This window comes from Tachypleus tridentatus, chromosome 3 (assembly GCF_004210375.1).
Source record: "Tachypleus tridentatus isolate NWPU-2018 chromosome 3, ASM421037v1, whole genome shotgun sequence".
NCBI lineage: Eukaryota > Metazoa > Arthropoda > Merostomata > Xiphosura > Limulidae > Tachypleus > Tachypleus tridentatus.
In genome coordinates this window covers 49,265,400-49,286,163 of record NC_134827.1, presented here as the reverse complement: position 1 = coordinate 49,286,163, position 20,764 = coordinate 49,265,400, and positions in this window count along the sequence as shown.

Here is a 20,764-nt window from a genome sequence, read left to right as displayed (position 1 = left end):
ATAGTTTAATTACATGTTTACTTCAACACGTTTGAATTAACTTTATAGTTTTATTACATGTCTACTTCAACACGCTTGAATTAACGGTATAGTTTTATTACATGTCTCTTTCAACATGTTTGAATTAACGGTATAGTTTTATTACATGTCTACTTCAACACGCTTGAATTAACGGTATAGTTTTATTACATGTCTACTTCAACACGCTTGAATTAACGGTATAGTTTTATTACATCTCTACTTCAACACGTTTGAATTAACGGTATAGTTTTATTACATGTCTACTTCAACACGCTTGAATTAACGTTATAGTTTTATTACATCTCTACTTCAACACGCTTGAATTAACGGTATAGTTTTATTACATGTCTACTTCAACACGCTTGAATTAACGCTATAGTTTTATTACATGTCTACTTCAACATGTTTGAATTAACGGTATAGTTTTATTACATCTCTACTTCAACACGCTTGAATTAACGGTATAGTTTTATTACATGTCTACTTCAACACGCTTGAATTAACGGTATAGTTTTATTACATGTCTACTTCAACACGCTTGAATTAACGCTATAGTTTTATTACATGTCTACTTCAACATGTTTGAATTAACGGTATAGTTTTATTACATGTTTACTTCAACACGTTTGAATTAACGGTATAGTTTTATTACATGTCTACTTCAACACGCTTGAATTAACGTTATAGTTTCATTACATCTCTACTTCAACATGCTTTAATTAACGGTATAGTTTTATTACATGTCTACTTCAACACGCTTGAATTAACGGTATAGTTTTATTACATGTCTACTTCAACACGCTTGAATTAACGGTATAGTTTTATTACATGTCTACTTCAACATGCTTGAATTAACGGTATAGTTTTATTACATGTTTACTTGAACACGTTTGAATTAACGGTATAGTTTTATTACATGTCTACTTGAACACGTTTGAATTAACGGTATAGTTTTATTACATGTCTACTTGAACACGTTTGAATTAACGGTATAGTTTTATTACATGTCTATTTCAACACGCTTGAATTAACGTTATAGTTTCATTACATCTCTACTTCAACATGCTTGAATTAACGGTATAGATTTATTACATGTCTACTTCAACACGTTTGAATTAACGGTATAGTTTTATTACATGTTTACTTGAACACGTTTGAATTAACGCTATAGTTTTATTACATGTCTACTTCAACATGCTTGAATTAACGGTATAGTTTTATTACATGTTTACTTCAACACGCTTGAATTAACGCTATAGTTTTATTACATGTCTACTTGAACACGTTTGAATTAACAGTATAGTTTAATTACATGTTTACTTCAACATGCTTGAATTAACGGTATAGTTTTATTACATGTCTACTTCAACACGCTTGAATTAACGGTATAGTTTTATTACATCTCTACTTCAACACGCTTGAATTAACGGTATAGTTTTATTACATGTCTACTTCAACACGCTTGAATTAACGGTATAGTTTTATTACATCTCTACTTGAACAAGTTTGAATTAACGGTATAGTTTTATTACATGTCTACTTGAACACGTTTCAATTAACGGTATAGTTTTATACATGTCTACTTGAACACGTTTGAATTAACGGTATAGTTTTATACATGTCTACTTCAACACGCTTGAATTAACGTTATAGTTTCATTACATCTCTACTTCAACATGCTTGAATTAACGGTATAGATTTATTACATGTCTACTTCAACACGCTTGAATTAACGGTATAGTTTTATTACATGTCTACTTGAACACGTTTGAATTAACGCTATAGTTTTATTACATGTCTACTTCAACACCTTTGAATTAACGGTATAGTTTTATTACATATCTATTTCAACACGTTTGAATTAACGGTATAGTTTTATTACATGTTTATTCAACACGCTTGTATTAACGGTATAGTTTTATTACATGTTTACTTCAACACACTTAAATTAACGCTATAGTTTAATTACATGTTTACTTCAACACGTTTGAATTAACTTTATAGTTTTATTACATGTCTACTTGAACACGTTTCAATTAACGGTATAGTTTTATACATGTCTACTTCAACACGCTTGAATTAACGTTATAGTTTCATTACATCTCTACTTCAACATGCTTGAATTAACGGTATAGATTTATTACATGTCTACTTCAACATGCTTGAATTAACGGTATAGATTTATTACATGTCTACTTCAACACGCTTGAATTAACGGTATAGTTTTATTACATCTCTACTTCAACATGCTTGAATTAACGGTATAGTTTTATTACACGTTTACTTGAACAAGTTTGAATTAACGGTATAGTTTTATTACATGTCTACTTGAACACGTTTCAATTAACGGTATAGTTTTATACATGTCTACTTGAACACGTTTGAATTAACGGTATAGTTTTATACATGTCTATTTCAACACGCTTGAATTAACGTTATAGTTTCATTACATCTCTACTTCAACATGCTTGAATTAACGGTATAGATTTATTACATGTCTACTTCAACACGTTTGAATTAACGGTATAGTTTTATTACATGTTTACTTGAACACGTTTGAATTAACGCTATAGTTTTATTACATGTCTACTTCAACATGCTTGAATTAACGGTATAGTTTTATTACATGTTTACTTCAACACGCTTGAATTAACGGTATAGTTTTATTACATGTCTACTTGAACACGTTTGAATTAACAGTATAGTTTAATTACATGTTTACTTCAACATGCTTGAATTAACGGTATAGTTTTATTACATGTCTACTTCAACACGCTTGAATTAACGGTATAGTTTTATTACATCTCTACTTCAACACGCTTGAATTAACGGTATAGTTTTATTACATGTCTACTTCAACACGCTTGAATTAACGGTATAGTTTTATTACATCTCTACTTGAACAAGTTTGAATTAACGGTATAGTTTTATTACATGTCTACTTGAACACGTTTCAATTAACGGTATAGTTTTATACATGTCTACTTGAACACGTTTGAATTAACGGTTTAGTTTTATACATGTCTACTTCAACACGCTTGAATTAACGTTATAGTTTCATTACATCTCTACTTCAACATGCTTGAATTAACGGTATAGATTTATTACATGTCTACTTCAACACGCTTGAATTAACGGTATAGTTTTATTACATGTCTACTTGAACACGTTTGAATTAACGCTATAGTTTTATTACATGTCTACTTCAACACCTTTGAATTAACGGTATAGTTTTATTACATATCTATTTCAACACGTTTGAATTAACGGTATAGTTTTATTACATGTTTACTTCAACACACTTAAATTAACGCTATAGTTTAATTACATGTTTACTTCAACACGTTTGAATTAACTTTATAGTTTTATTACATGTCTACTTCAACACACTTAAATTAACGCTATAGTTTCGTTACATGTCTCTTTCAACATGTTTGAATTAACGGTATAGTTTTATTACATCTCTACTTCAACACGCTTGAATTAACGGTATAGTTTTATTACATGTCTACTTCAACACGCTTGAATTAACGGTATAGTTTTATTACATCTCTACTTCAACACGTTTGAATTAACGGTATAGTTTTATTACATGTCTACTTCAACACGCTTGAATTAACGTTATAGTTTCATTACATCTCTACTTCAACACGCTTGAATTAACGCTATAGTTTCGTTACATGTCTGTTTCAACATGTTTGAATTAACGGTATAATTTTATTACATCTCTACTTCAACACGCTTGAATTAACGGTATAGTTTTATTACATGTCTACTTCAACACGCTTGAATTAACGGTATAGTTTTATTACATGTCTACTTCAACACGCTTGAATTAGCGCTATAGTTTCGTTACATGTCTATTTCAACATGTTTGAATTAACGGTATAGTTTTATTACATGTTTACTTCAACATGCTTGAATTAACGCTACAGTTTTATTACATGTCTACTTGAACACGTTTCAATTAACGGTATAGTTTTATACATGTCTACTTCAACACGCTTGAATTAACGTTATAGTTTCATTACATCTCTACTTCAACATGCTTGAATTAACGGTATAGATTTATTACAGGTCTACTTCAACACGCTTGAATTAACGGTATAGTTTTTTTACATGTCTACTTGAACACGTTTGAATTAACGCTATAGTTTAATTACATGTTTACTTCAACACGTTTGAATTAACGGTATAGTTTTATTACATGTTTACTTGAACACGTTTGAATTAACGGTATAGTTTTATTACATGTCTACTTCAACACGCTTGAATTAACTATATAGTTTTATTACATCTCTACTTCAACATGCTTGAATTAACGGTATAGATTTATTACATGTCTACTTCAACACGCTTGAATTAACGCTATAGTTTAATTACATGTTTACTTCAACACGTTTGAATTAACGGTATAGTTTTATTACATCTCTACTTCAACACGCTTGAATTAACGTTATAGTTTCATTAGATCTCTACTTCAACACGCTTGAATTAACAGTATAGTTTTATTACATGTCTACTTCAACACGCTTGAATTAACGGTATAGTTTTATTACATCTCTACTTCAACACGCTTGAATTAACGGTATAGTTTTATTACATGTCTACTTCAACACGCTTGAATTAACTGTATAGTTTTATTACATGTCTACTTCAACACGCTTGAATTAACGGTATAGTTTTATTACATGTTTACTTCAACACGCTTGAATTGACGGTATAGTTTTATTACATGTTTATTCAACACGCTTGAATTAACGGTATAGTTTAATTACATGTTTACTTCAACACGTTTGAATTAACGGTATAGTTTTATTACATGTCTACTTCAACACGCTTGAATTAACGGTGTAGTTTTATTACATCTCTACTTCAACACGCTTGAATTAACGTTATAGTTTCATTAGATCTCTACTTCAACACGCTTGAATTAACAGTATAGTTTTATTACATGTCTACTTCAACACGCTTGAATTAACGGTATAGTTTTATTACATCTCTACTTCAACACGCTTGAATTAACGGTATAGTTCTATTACATGTCTACTTGAACACGCTTGAATTAACGCTATAGTTTCGTTACATGTCTCTTTCAACATGTTTGAATTAACGGTATAGTTTTATTACATCTCTACTTCAACACGCTTGAATTAACGGTATAGTTTTATTACATGTCTACTTCAACACGCTTGAATTAACGGTATAGTTTTGTTACATGTCTACTTGAACACGGTTGAATTAACTGTATAGTTTTATCACATGTGTATTTCAACATGCTTGAATTAACGCTAAAGCTTCATCACATGTCTTCTTCAATGTGCTTGAATTAACGGTATAGTTTTATCACATGTTTATTCAACACGCTTGAATTAACGCTATAGTTTTATTACATCTCTACTTCAACACGCTTGAATTAACGGTATAGTTTCATTACATCTCTACTTCAACATGTTTGAATTAACGGTATAGTTTTATTACATGTCTACTTCAACACGCTTGAATTAACGGTATAGTTTTATTACACGTTTACTTGAACAAGTTTGAATTAACGGTATAGTTTTATTACATGTCTACTTGAACACGTTTCAATTAACGGTATAGTTTTATACATGTCTACTTCAACACGCTTGAATTAACGTTATAGTTTCATTACATCTCTACTTCAACATGCTTGAATTAACGGTATAGATTTATTACATGTTTATTCAACACGCTTGAATTAACGGTATAGTTTTATTACATGTTTACTTCAACACACTTAAATTAACGCTATAGTTTAATTACATGTTTACTTCAACACGTTTGAATTAACGGTATAGTTTTATTACATGTCTACTTCAACACGCTTGAATTAACGGTGTAGTTTTATTACATCTCTACTCAACACGCTTGAATTAACGTTATAGTTTCATTAGATCTCTACTTCAACACGCTTGAATTAACAGTATAGTTTTATTACATGTCTACTTCAACACGCTTGAATTAACGGTATAGTTTTATTACATCTCTACTTCAACACGCTTGAATTAACGGTATAGTTTTATTACATGTCTACTTCAACACGCTTGAATTAACTGTATAGTTTTATTACATGTCTACTTCAACACGCTTGAATTAACGGTATAGTTTTATTACATGTTTACTTCAACACGCTTGAATTGACGCTATAGTTTTATTACATGTCTACTTGAACACGCTTGAATTAACGGTATAGTTTTATTACATGTTTACTTTAACACACTTAAATTAACGCTATAGTTTCTTTACATGTCTATTTCAACATGCTTGAATTAACGGTATAGTTTTGTTACATGTCTACTTGAACACGCTTGAATTAACGGTATAGTTTTATTACATGTCTACTTGAACATGCTTGAATTAACGGTGTAGTTTTATTACATGTTTGCTACAACATGCTTGAATTAACGGTATAGTTTTATTACACGTTTACTTGAACACGCTTGAATTAACGCTATAGTTTTATTACATGTCTGCTTGAACACGTTTGAATTAACGGTATAGTTTTATTACATGTTTACTTCAATATGCTTGAATTAACTGTATAGTTTTGTTACATGTCTACTTGAACACGCTTGAATTAATTGTATAGTTTTATCACATGTCTATTTCAACATGCTTGAATTAACGGTATAGTTTTATACATGTCTACTTGAACACGTTTGAATTAACGCTAAAGCTTCATCACATGTCTTTTTCAACGTGCTTGAATTAACGGTATAGTTTTATCACATGTTTATTCAACACGCTTGAATTAACGCTATAGTTTTATTACATGTCTTCTTGAGCACGCTTGAATTAACGGTATAATTTTATTACATGTTTACTTCATGTTTGAACTAACGGTATAGTTTTATTACATGTTTACTTCATGTTTGAACTAACGGTATAGTTTTATTACATGTTTACTTCATGTTTGAACTAACGGTATAGTTTTATTACATGTTTACTTCATGTTTGAATTAACGGTATAGTTTTATTACATGTCCACGTCGTGAATAACTGTGTAACGAAATCTTTAAACAGAAGTTGCCATATTCATTTCTCGAAACGAAACTTTTGAACATCAAAATATTTTACGTTTGTTTTTTGAAAGGAAACTATAAAAATCATTTAAAACTTTATTCCTAAGATTTTCTTATTTAAATATGTCTTGCATGAAAGAGTGTAAAATCAGTGCATATCTTTAGGTGATTCATTAAATTTATGGTATTCGCGAACGACTTTGTTTGCTTGTGATAAACCAACTTTCATTTCATCTCCTGGGATCTAATTTGAAATTAATCACACGTCAAACAAACACTACGTCATCCAACGTAAATTATGAATCTTTAGAGGGTATAAAATCCTCGAGTACTCTGTAATACTTTGTGAAACACAGAATCTACACTTTCTAGTTAACAATTTAAACCTAATAATAGGAATGTACAATACAGAGTATTGATTAACAATTTAGGCTTGATAATACGAGCATAAAATTTCTATTAACAATCTAAATTTCATAATATAAGTGTACGATACGCAGTGCTTCTGGTTAACAATGTAAGCCTGGTAATATAAAATACGCAGTGTTTCTGGTTAACAATGTAAACCTGATGATATAAAATACGCAGTGTTTCTGGTTAACAATGTAAGCGTGGTAATATAAAATACACAGTGTTTCTGGTTAACAATGTAAGCCTGGTAATATAAAATACGCAGTGTTTCTGGTTAACAATGTAAGCCTGGTAATATAAAATACGCAGTGTTTCTGGTTAACAATGTAAGCCTGGTAATATAAAATACGCAGTGTTTCTGGTTAACAATGTAAGCCTGGTAATATAAAATACGCAGTGCTTCTGGTTAACAATGTAAGCCTGGTAATATAAAATACGCAGTGCTTCTGGTTAACAATGTAAGCCTGGTAATATAAAATACGCAGTGTTTCTGGTTAACAATGTAAGCCTGGTAATATAAAATATGCAGTGTTTCTGGTTAACAATGTAAGCCTGGTAATATAAAATACGTAGTGTTTCTGGTTAACAATGTAAGCCTGGTAATATAAAATACGCAGTGCTTCTGGTTAACAATGTAAGCCTGGTAATATAAAATACGCAGTAATTTTGGTTAACAATGTAAACCTGATGATATAAAATACGCAGTAATATTTGGTTAACAATGTAAGCCTGGTAATATAAAATACGCAGTAATTTTTGGTTAACAATGTAAACCTGATGATATAAAATACGCAGTGCTTCTGGTTAACAATGTAAGCCTGGTAATATAAAATACGCAGTGCTTCTGGTTAACAATGTAAGCCTGGTGATATAAAATACGCAGTAATTTTTGGTTAACAATGTAAACCTGATGATATAAAATACGCAGTGCTTCTGGTTAACAATGTAAACCTGATGATATAAAATACGCAGTGCTTCTGGTTAACAATGTAAGCCTGGTAATATAAAATACGCAGTGCTTCTGGTTAACAATGTAAGCCTGGTAATATAAAATACGCAGTAATTTTTGGTTAACAATGTAAACCTGATGATATAAAATACGCAGTGCTTCTGGTTAACAATGTAAGCCTGGTAATATAAAATACGCAGTGCTTCTGGTTAACAATGTAAGACTGGTAATATAAAATACGCAGTGCTTCTGGTTAACAATGTAAGTCTGGTGATATAAAATACGCAGTAATTTTTGGTTAACAATGTAAACCTGATGATATAAGTATGCAATATACATTATTTCCTGATTTACAGTTCAAACTTTCTATGGGAAGTGAACAATACACAAAGTTTTTGGTTAATAATTGGGACGGCTAGGGAAGATAGCCCTCTTGTAGCTTTGGGCGAAACTAAACAAACAAACAACTAATTCAGACCTTATAATATGAGTGTACAGAAAACAGAGACTGTGATGAAACTTAGGTGAATGAACAGTAATCGTCTGTTATAGAAACACAAATATCGATGAAGACCTTTAGAAAGTCTTCCGCCTGAAGACAAAAAGTAGAAGCCTTTAAAAACGTCGTTTTCTGCACTTGTGTTTCTTCAACAGACAGCTGCTATCCATTTAACTAAGTTTTAATCGCGTATACTGTGCCTAAATAATCTCTTAAAGAAAGTCCCTACCGTTATAAAAGACACTATATGCACGTGAAGAAATTCTTAGAAGAAATGCAATGGTTAGTAGAGAAAAAAAACCCGAAACCCTCCTTAATGAGCAGAATATTAAATAATGTTTTTTTTTTTTGTGATCATAAAATTCCATTGAGTATCGTATCGTATTATGACGTACACGAACAAAGAGCAACATGGTGGAACAATGAGAATCTGAAGTGAATCTTTATAGTTGGCTTGGCCAAGAACTGCCATTAAACGTAACCATGAACAGATGCGATCTTTCAGAAGACTGAATTATGTTATACGTGATACCTTGCTGGTTGAACTTCCATTAAACGTAACCATGAACAGGTGCGATCTTTCAGAAAACTGAATAATGTATACGTGATACCTTGCTGGTTGAACTTCCATTAAACGTAACCATGAACAGATGCGATCTTTCAGAAGACTGAATAATGTTATACGTGATACCTTGCTGGTTGAACTTCCATTAAACGTAACCATGAACAGATGCGATCTTTCAGAAGACTGAATAATGTTATACGTGATACCTTGCTGGTTGAACTTCCATTAAACGTAACCATGAACAGATGCGATCTTTCAGAAGACTGAATAATGTTATACGTGATACCTTGCTGGTTGAACTTCCATTAAACGTAACCATGAACAGATGCGATCTTTCAGAAGACTGAATAATGTTATACGTGATACCTTGCTGGTTGAACTTCCATTAAACGTAACCATGAACAGATGCGATCTTTCAGAAGACTGAATAATGTTATACGTGATACCTTGCTGGTTGAACTTCCATTAAACGTAACCATGAACAGGTGCGATCTTTCAGAAGACTGAATAATGTTATACGTGATACCTTGCTGGTTGAACTTCCATTAAACGTAACCATGAACAGATGCGATCTTTCAGAAGACTGAATAATGTTATACGTGATAACTTGCTGGTTGAACTTCCATTAAACGTAACCATGAACAGATGCGATCTTTCAGAAGACTGAATAATGTTATACGTGATAACTTGCTGGTTGAACTTCCATTAAACGTAACCATGAACAGATGCGATCTTTCAGAAGACTGAATAATATTATATGTGATACCTTGCTGGTTGTTTCTTGCTTATATACGGATTTAAGTCAAAATTGCACCAGATGACACTGATTTGGTTATTTGTAATTAAGCACAAAACTACACAAAGGACTATTTGTGCTCTGCCCACCATGGGTATCGAAACCCGGTTTTAACGGTATAGTCTGCAGACTTCCAATTGTGCTACTGGGGAGCGGATGACACTGAAAGACAAAATATATTTCTCTTTTATACCAAATTCAACAATAAATAACCGATGACTATTTTACGTTGAAGAAACTTGGAGTATAATAACAAACCAGTTTCTGGTCAATACTGGTAAAAAAATCGCTGACTGTGCACTTTTATGCATAGACAATAATGAGGAAGAAAAAGCAGAGCTTTAGGACGGAGCTAGCAATTAAAGAAATCGCTGACCTTATACGTTTCCATACGACTAGGGAAGAAGTAATTGACTATATAATTTTATATACAGCTAACAATGACGAAGTATCGCTCACTGTATATTTTTGCATGGAGTTAATAATGAAAGTTTGTGTAAGAGGGATTCTTCCAACTGCAGCTGCTCCCTAGTGGCACAGCGATATTTCTTCGGACATACAACGAAACCACAGCCAAGGGAACGGGCTTGGAGAAATCAGCGGGACTGATTTCGATACTCGTGGCGGGCAGAGCACAGACAGCCCATTGTGCAACTTTGTACTTAACTACAAACAACAACAAACCATTTGTTGCTTTTATCCTTTATTCGGTGGACTCAGCCGATAACCCACTGTAGCGTGCTATAAGAAAAGAACACACACCTTTATTCAGAACATAAAGTCAGTTAAGCAGTTTATTAAACATTTATCATTTTTAGATATGAGCGCTTATGTTTCAGAAAGACCTACAAATAATATAGAATATTTTTTACAAAAAAAATACACATCAAGTAAGTTAGTTGTTGACGTCTACATCTTTATCTGTTGACAACTGCATTTTAATCTGTTAGCAGCATAATTATATTCGAACTGCGATGTTCTTTGCCATTAAGGAAGTAACGTTGAACCAATTCAGGACAAACATCCGTTACTATAGTAACAATATATCTTCATATCTCCCGCCTTTTGTCACCTCTGGTACTTGGATCTTTCTTTATATTGTTTAATATGGAAGTTGTGAATTTTATTTTAACGTTGGCTCATTGTAGTAATTTTCTGTCTTAACCTGACTTTTAGAACATTTCCCTGAACGTTCTCTGTATTTATCACTGCTAATGTCGTGATAATTATGTGTTTTTACTTCTTGAGCAAATTTATTAAACGGTATTTATTTCTTGTCCTTAACTTTCATTGTTTACTGTTATTCATTATTTGTACTTACACTGTTTCACTTTTAAATATTTTTCCTTGCAAGGTACAACTGTATGTTAAATCATTGTTCATACACTACAACAAGCTACTCTTTCTGTGCTTTGTTTCTCTGTTTTTCTCAGGCACAAAACTACATGATGAGCTACTATAACGTTGCAAAGCCATCAAATTCACAGCCGAGCCACCAGGGTACGGGAGGAGAGACTGCGCTGTGTTTTTGTGTGTTTTTCTTATAGCAAAGCCACATCGGGCTATCTGCTGAGCCCACCGAGGGGAATCGAACCCCTGATTTTAGCTTTGTAAATCCGTAAACATGCCGCTGTACTAGCCGGGGGCGATAGACTCTGCTACTGTTCTCCAATAAATTAAGTTGTACTAACGTTTACTGTGAGTAATTATTGTGTTTTAAATTTCTGAGGAAATATAAACATAACTTGGAAACCTTGAGCTCTGCATGTTCCACGTGAAGCATTTCTTAGAATTCTTTATATATATATGTTGTGACAGGGATTTACTTTTTAGAGATAGTAGGACTTTCATCAACTGGGGTATTCAGGGATATAGGTACCCCCCTTGGTCCTGACTTCTTTTACTCAGGGATATAGGTGTCCCCCTTGGTCCTGACTTCTTTTACTCGGGGATATAGGTATCCCCCTTGGTCCTGACTTCTTTTACTCAGGGATATAGGTATCCCCCTTGGTCTTGACTTCTTTTACTCAGGGATATATGTATCCCCCCTTGGTCCTGACTTCTTTTACTGAGGGATATAGGTATCCCCCTTGGTCCTGATTTCTTTTACTCAGGGATATAGGTATCCCCCTTGGTCCTGACTTCTTTTACTCAGGTATATAGGTATCCCCCCTTGGTCCTGACTTCTTTTACACCTGACTTGTTTCGTTTAAATGTCTTGTCAGATATAAACAGATAAACTATAGTATAATAGTGCTTTCTACTACATGTTATTATATACTGTATATGGTAATATATAATATACATATTATAACACAATTATAATATATTATATATATATTACTCGTATATGATATATACTACTAAGTTCTATAGAGCTTTCTTCTCGTTATATGTGAGCAAAAATGTTTTTTTCGACATTTTTCTCAATTTTACGCTTATTTTTGCTAGCGTGTTATCATTATTCATCGTTTCTTTAACTACCCCCCCAACAAAAAAATCTGATTTTTAATTACACGTTTCTGTGGAGCTACACAGGTTAAAGCCAACACTTGAAGCTACAATGCGATCTAAACACACAGGTAATTCGTTAGATTTTGTCTTCTCTTAACTACAACACCACAATGCACTTCTCTCAACAGTTAACGTCTTTTATCGATCGAGCGGTCTTTAAAAGAGACATCAAATAGTAACACTGCGGAGTTGCTCTCGGCTGATGTCACACGAGAAACGTGGATCTTGTCACCTTCTTCGTCGGCTTACCCGAAAATCAGCTAACTCCAGAGGCCTAATAGTGGACACAGTCCGTGAGAGATACACTCAGCTTTTGACACTACTTTCAGCACAAACATCACAGGAGCTGAATTTTCATTGTTCGCTAACACCACGTGAAGTTCCTTCCCGAGAGTGTCACGCCAAGAATTCCACTGCGGTCATAAGATTTCGATGAAGACTGTGACGGAATGCTCATCCAACTCCTGTAGTATGTTTTTGTTTTATGTTCGATTTTCACTGGTGCTCTGAAACAGTGGTCGAAAAGAAACTAGTGGAGGCTATTTAAGAATTGCTCTTTAAAACTGTTCCAGAAATATATATATATAGCATCATAAAACAAACAAATTTTTAGTATAAAAATTTGGCAAACATTAAGAGAAATAAAACTGACGAACATTAAAAAACAAATTCTGGTTTTAATGGGAACAGTAAAATGACGCACAGTTTATTTATTAAAACCTTTTGGAAAGAAGAACTAAAATGTTCTAGCGTCGATCTGACCGGTGGACGAACAAAAGTGGTGCCTTGGACATGGTAAGTTACAAGGAACATCTTTGTTTAGAACTTCTTACGGAAATGTTTATCTATAAGTGAAGACTTATGGATGCCATAGATTCCCATGTTATTTTGTTTTGTGTGTGTTAGTTCTATAAGTTGTACGTATCTTTAAGCCTTTTTTGTAACGAATAATAACTTTACCATGAAGAGATTTTTTCATTATTTTTAAAATGTTTTTACTTTAGAATGACCACATTAGTAATTGACACGTCTTAAGTGTATTAAAACAAATATTACTTACTGTAAAAATCTGTAACTTGTAAAAAACCAACAGCTAATGATCATTAAGCAAACTCAGATAAACTGTAAATATAAATTAAGGTTTCCAGTTTTTTAAATCACTGTTATTTGGGACCGAACTGTATTTCTTTTGTTTGCTCACCCAAACTGTGATGATGAATCTTGAAGAGGTGAAACTACAAACCACACCAGAGGGTACAACCAATCCAATAAAGCATTTGGCTTACATGAAACAAATTCTACTTTCGATTTTGCGTTCTGTGAAAAAGGAATGAAATCTCTAACACTATGACTCTTCTGAATTTTCCTTGCTTGAGAATAGTCAATGTGCCCACCAGGGATACAACGGCATGTCTGTAGCCTCACACTGTGAAAAACTGAATTTCGATACCCGTGATGGCAGAGCATAGAGAGCCCATTGTATCGCAATTAAGGTACAAATAGTTACTTATAAAGGCTTTGAGCCAGTGCTGAAATAAAACCAAAACTAAAACTAATATTGTTGGAAGAGTGATTAACATACATGCAATGTTTTTGAAATAACAACAAAACAGCGCCATCTCGGTTCTAAAACAAAGACAAGAAAATCTTTCTGCTAGTAACTAGCGCCATGTTGGGTCTTGAAGAACGATATTTTGTTGAATGGATTATAGTTAACACAATGGTTCATCTGTGCTCTGCCCACCACGGGCATCGAAACTCGGTTTCTTGCGGGAAGGACCTTGAAGGTGCCCATTCATAATATATGTAGGATCGCAACAAAATGTTCTAATAAGGGCGTTTAGTTTGCATCCAGCTAAACTATATAGTGCAATAGCATTTCTTATAAGGAAGAAAAACCTAATTTTTAGACGTAAAGCACCGATATTTGTATATAAATAAATATATTCGACATTTCTGTAGAACCAGTTTCGTAACTATGTGTCTAATTGAATAAGCTGATCCATTACAAAACCGAGAGATGTTATTACGTAGTGCCTGGCTGTTTGTTTTCACGAGATGTTTTTCAAATTATATTAAAAGGAAATTTTGAAGCTTTGGTTCCATTAATAATTAATAAAACTATCACCTGTTTAACTTTGGCTCATACAATAAAAAAGAACAAATTCCATCATTTTCACTGTCACGCCTCAAATGTGCTTTGTATTACTTAAATATGGCTTCGCTAAAAGTTGTGCAACGAAATTATTGAAAATGGAACCCTGTATAATACACGGCTACGTCAATTAATTATGGCCGTAAGCATTTTCTAACACTTTTGTATAAATGAGGTATTATATCTTAACAGAAAAATCAGTGTGTTTTCTAGCGAGATTGGTTTGTTTTGAATTTCGCGCAAAGCTATACGAGGGCTATCTGCGCTAGCCGTCCTTATTTTAGCAGTGAAAGACTAGAGGGAAGGTAGCTAGTCATCACCACCCACCGTCAACTCTTGGGCTACTCTTTTACCAACGAATGGTGGGATTGATCGTCACATTAAAACGTTCCCACAAGGGCGAGCATGTTTGGTGTCACGGGGAATCAAACCCTCAACCCTTCAATTACGAATCAAGTCTCTTAACCACCTGGCCACGTCGGGTCGTTTGTTAGTAAGAACTGACGTTGGTAAACAAAAGCGTACTACAGTTATTCCTTATACGGTTAGTCTAAGAGAAAATTATAACAACGAAAACAGCAATGATACAACCATAATTAATAACAGAAAGAAATGTTTCTTTAACTTACCACTAATAATTTATAACTCTTCCTAAGTTTAATTGACCATTTTATGTTGTATACTTCAATACACTTATATCAAATGCGTACGTTGTGTGTCTGCTATTTATCTGAGTTTCGGAATGTTGTTACCATCTTGATTTGATGTAAACTTGATGATTATAGATGGCTGAGTTTCAGAATGTAGTTACCATCTTGATTTGATGTAAACGTGATGATTATAGATGGCTGAGTCTCAGAATGTAGTTACCATCTTGATATGATGTAAACGTGATGATTATAGATGGCTGAGTTTCAGAATGTAGTTACCATCTTGATTTGATGTAAACGTGATGATTATAGATGGCTGAGTTTCAGAATGTAGTTACCATCTTGATATGATGTAAACGGGATGATTATAGATGGCTGAGTTTCATAATGTAGTTACCATCTTGATTTGATGTAAACTTGATGATTATAGATGGCTGAGTTTCGTAATGTAGTTACCATCTTGATTTGATGTAAACGTGATGATTATAGATGGCTGAGTTTCAGAATGTAGTTACCATCTTGATATGATGTAAACGTGATGATTATAGATGGCTGAGTTTCGTAATGTAGTTACCATCTTGATTTGATGTAAACGTGATGATTATAGATGGCTGAGTTTCAGAATGTAGTTACCATCTTGATATGATGTAAACGTGATGATTATAGATGGCTGAGTTTCAGAATGTAGTTACCATCTTGATATGATGTAAACTTGATGATTATAGATGGCTGAGTTTCGTAATGTAGTTACCATCTTGATTTGATGTAAACGTGATGATTATAGATGGCTGAGTTTCGGAATGTAGTTACCATCCTGATTTGATGTAAACGTGATGATTATAGATGGCTGAGTTTCGTAATGTAGTTACCATCTTGATTTGATGTAAACGTGATGATTATAGATGGCTGAGTTTCGGAATGTAGTTACCATCTTGATTTGATGTAAACGTGATGATTATAGATGGCTGAGTTTCGAACGTAGTTACCATCTTGATATGATGTAAACGTGATGATTATAGATAGCTGAGTTTCGGAATGTAGTTACCATCTTGATTTGATGTAAACGTGATGATTATAGATGGCTGAGTTTCGGAATGTAGTTACCATCTTGATTTGATGTAAACGTGATGATTATAGATGGCTGAGTTTCAGAATGTAGTTACCATCTTGATTTGATGTAAACGTGATGATTATAGATGGCTGAGTTTCCAGAAACGTAGTTACCATCCTTGATTGGATGTAAACGTGATGATTATAGATGGCTGAGTTCCAGAATGTAGTTACCATCTTGATATGATGTAAACGTGATGATTATAGATGGCTGAGTTTCAGAATGTAGTTACCATCTTGATATGATGTAAACTTGATGATTATAGATGGCTGAGTTTCGTAATGTAGTTACCATCTTGATTTGATGTAAACGTGATGATTATAGATGGCTGAGTTTCAGAACGTAGTTACCATCTTGATATGATGTAAACGTGATGATTATAGATGGCTGAGTTTCAGAATGTAGTTACCATCTTGATATGATGTAAACTTGATGATTATAGATGGCTGAGTTTCGTAATGTAGTTACCATCTTGATTTGATGTAAACGTGATGATTATAGATGGCTGAGTTTCGGAATGTAGTTACCATCCTGATTTGATGTAAACGTGATGATTATAGATGGCTGAGTTTCGTAATGTAGTTACCATCTTGATTTGATGTAAACGTGATGATTATAGATGGCTGAGTTTCAGAATGTAGTTACCATCTTGATATGATGTAAACTTGATGATTATAGATGGCTGAGCTTCGTAATGTAGTTACCATCTTGATTTGATGTAAACGTGATGATTATAGATGGCTGAGTTTCAGAATGTAGTTACCATCTTGATATGATGTAAACATGATGATTATAGATGGCTGAGTTTCAGAATGTAGTTACCATCTTGATATGATGTAAACTTGATGATTATAGATGGCTGAGTTTCGTAATGTAGTTACCATCTTGATTTGATGTAAACGTGATGATTATAGATGGCTGAGTTTCGGAATGTAGTTATCATCCTGATTTGATGTAAACGTGATGATTATAGATGGCTGAGTTTCGTAATGTAGTTACCATCTTGATTTGATGTAAACGTGATGATTATAGATGGCTGAGTTTCGGAATGTAGTTACCATCTTGATTTGATGTAAACGTGATGATTATAGATGGCTGAGTTTCGGAATGTAGTTACCATCATGATATGATGTAAACGTAATGATTATAGATAGCTGAGTTTCGGAATGTAGTTACCATCCTGATTTGATGTAAACGTGATGATTATAGATGGCTGAGTTTCGGAATGTAGTTACCATCTTGATTTGATGTAAACGTGATGATTATAGATGGCTGAGTTTCATAATGTAGTTACCATCTTGATTTGATGTAAACGTGATGATTATAGATGGCTGAGTTTCAGAATGTAGTTACCATCTTGATATGATGTAAACGTGATGATTATAGATGGCTGAGTTTCAGAATGTAGTTACCATCTTGATATGATGTAAACTTGATGATTATAGATGGCTGAGTTTCGTAATGTAGTTACCATCTTGATTTGATGTAAACGTGATGATTATAGATGGCTGAGTTTCAGAATGTAGTTACCATCTTGACATGATGTAAACGTGATGATTATAGATGGCTGAGTTTCAGAATGTAGTTACCATCTTGATATGATGTAAACTTGATGATTATAGATGGCTGAGTTTCGTAATGTAGTTACCATCTTGATTTGATGTAAACGTGATGATTATAGATGGCTGAGTTTCGGAATGTAGTTACCATTCTGATTTGATGTAAACGTGATGATTATAGATGGCTGAGTTTCGTAATGTAGTTACCATCTTGATTTGATGTAAACGTGATGATTATAGATGGCTGAGTTTCGGAATGTAGTTACCATCTTGATTTGATGTAAACGTGATGATTATAGATGGCTGAGTTTCGGAATGTAGTTACCATCTTGATATGATGTAAACGTGATGCTTATAGATAGCTGAGTTTCGGAATGTAGTTACCATCTTGATTTGATGTAAACGTGATGATTATAGATGGCTGAGTTTCAGAATGTAGTTACCATCTTGATTTGATGTAAACGTGATGATTATAGATGGCTGAGTTTCAGAATGTAGTTACCATCTTGATTGGATGTAAACGTGATGATTATAGATGGCTGAGTTTCAGAATGTAGTTACCATCTTGATATGATGTAAACGTGATGATTATAGATGGCTGAGTTTCCAGAATGAAGTTACCATCCTGATATGATGTAAACTTGATGATTATAGATGGCTGAGTTTCGTAATGTAGTTACCATCTTGATTTGATGTAAACGTGATGATTATAGATGGCTGAGTTTCAGAATGTAGTTACCATCTTGATATGATGTAAACGTGATGATTATAGATGGCTGAGTTTCAGAATGTAGTTACCATCTTGATATGATGTAAACTTGATGATTATAGATGGCTGAGTTTCGTCGTAAATGTAGTTACCATCTTGATTTGATGTAAACGTGATGATTATAGATGGCTGAGTTTCGGAATGTAGTTACCATCCTGATTTGATGTAAACGTGATGAGTATAGATGGCTGAGTTTCGTAATGTAGTTACCATCTTGATTTGATGTAAACGTGATGATTATAGATGGTTGAGTTTCGGAACGTAGTTACCATCTTGATATGATGTAAACGTGATGATTATAGATAGCTGAGTTTCAGAATGTAGTTACCATCTTGATATGATGTAAACGTGATGATTATAGATGGCTGAGTTTCAGAATGTAGTTACCATCTTGATATGATGTAAACTTGATGATTATAGATGGCTGAGTTTCGTAATGTAGTTACCATCATGATTTGATGTAAACGTGATGATTATAGATGGCTGAGTTTCGGAATGTAGTTACCATCCTGATTTGATGTAAACGTGATGATTATAGATGGCTGAGTTTCGTAATGTAGTTACCATCTTGATTTGATGTAAACGTGATGATTATAGATGGCTGAGTTTCGGAATGTAGTTACCATCTTGATATGATGTAAACGTGATGATAATAGATGGCTGAGTTTCGGAATGTAGTTACCATCTTGATATGATGTAAACGTGATGATTATAGATAGCTGAGTTTCGGAATGTAGTTACCATCCTGATTTGATGTAAACGTGATGATTATAGATGGCTGAGTTTCGGAATGTAGTTACCATCTTGATTTGATGTAAACGTGATGATTATAGATGGCTGAGTTTCATAATGTAGTTACCATCTTGATTTGATGTAAACGTGATGATTATAGATGGCTGAGTTTCGGAATGTAGTTACCATCTTGATTTGATGTAAACGTGATGATTATAGATGGCTGAGTTTCGGAATGTAGTTACCATCTTGATATGATGTAAACGTGATGATTATAGATGGCTGAGTTTCAGAATGTAGTTACCATCTTGACATGATGTAAACGTGATGATTATAGATGGCTGAGTCTTCAGAACGTAGCTTACCATCTTGATTTGATGTAAACGTGATGATTATAGATGGCTGAGTTTCATAATGTAGTTACCATCTTGATCTTGATGTAAACGTGATGATTATAGATGGCTGAGGCTCGGAAACGTAAAGTTACCATCTTGATTGGATGTAAACGTGATGATTATAGATGGCTGAGTTTCAGAAATGTAGTTACCATCTTGATATGATGTAAACGTGATGATTATAGATGGCTGAGTTTCAGAATGTAGTTACCATCTTGATATGATGTAAACGTTGATGATTATAGATGGCTGAGTTTCGTAATGTAGTTACCATCTTGATTTGATGTAAACGTGATGATTATAGATGGCTGAGTTTCAGAATGTAGTTACCATCTTGACATGATGTAAACGTGATGATTATAGATGGCTGAGTTTCAGAATGTAGTTACCATCTTGATATGATGTACACTTGATGATTATAGATGGCTGAGTTTCGTAATGTAGTTACCATCTTGATTTGATGTAAACGTGATGATTATAGATGGCTGAGTTTCGGAATGTAGTTACCATCCTGATTTGATGTAAACGTGATGATTATAGATAGCTGAGTTTCGGAATGGTTACCATCTTGATTCTGATATAAACGTGATGA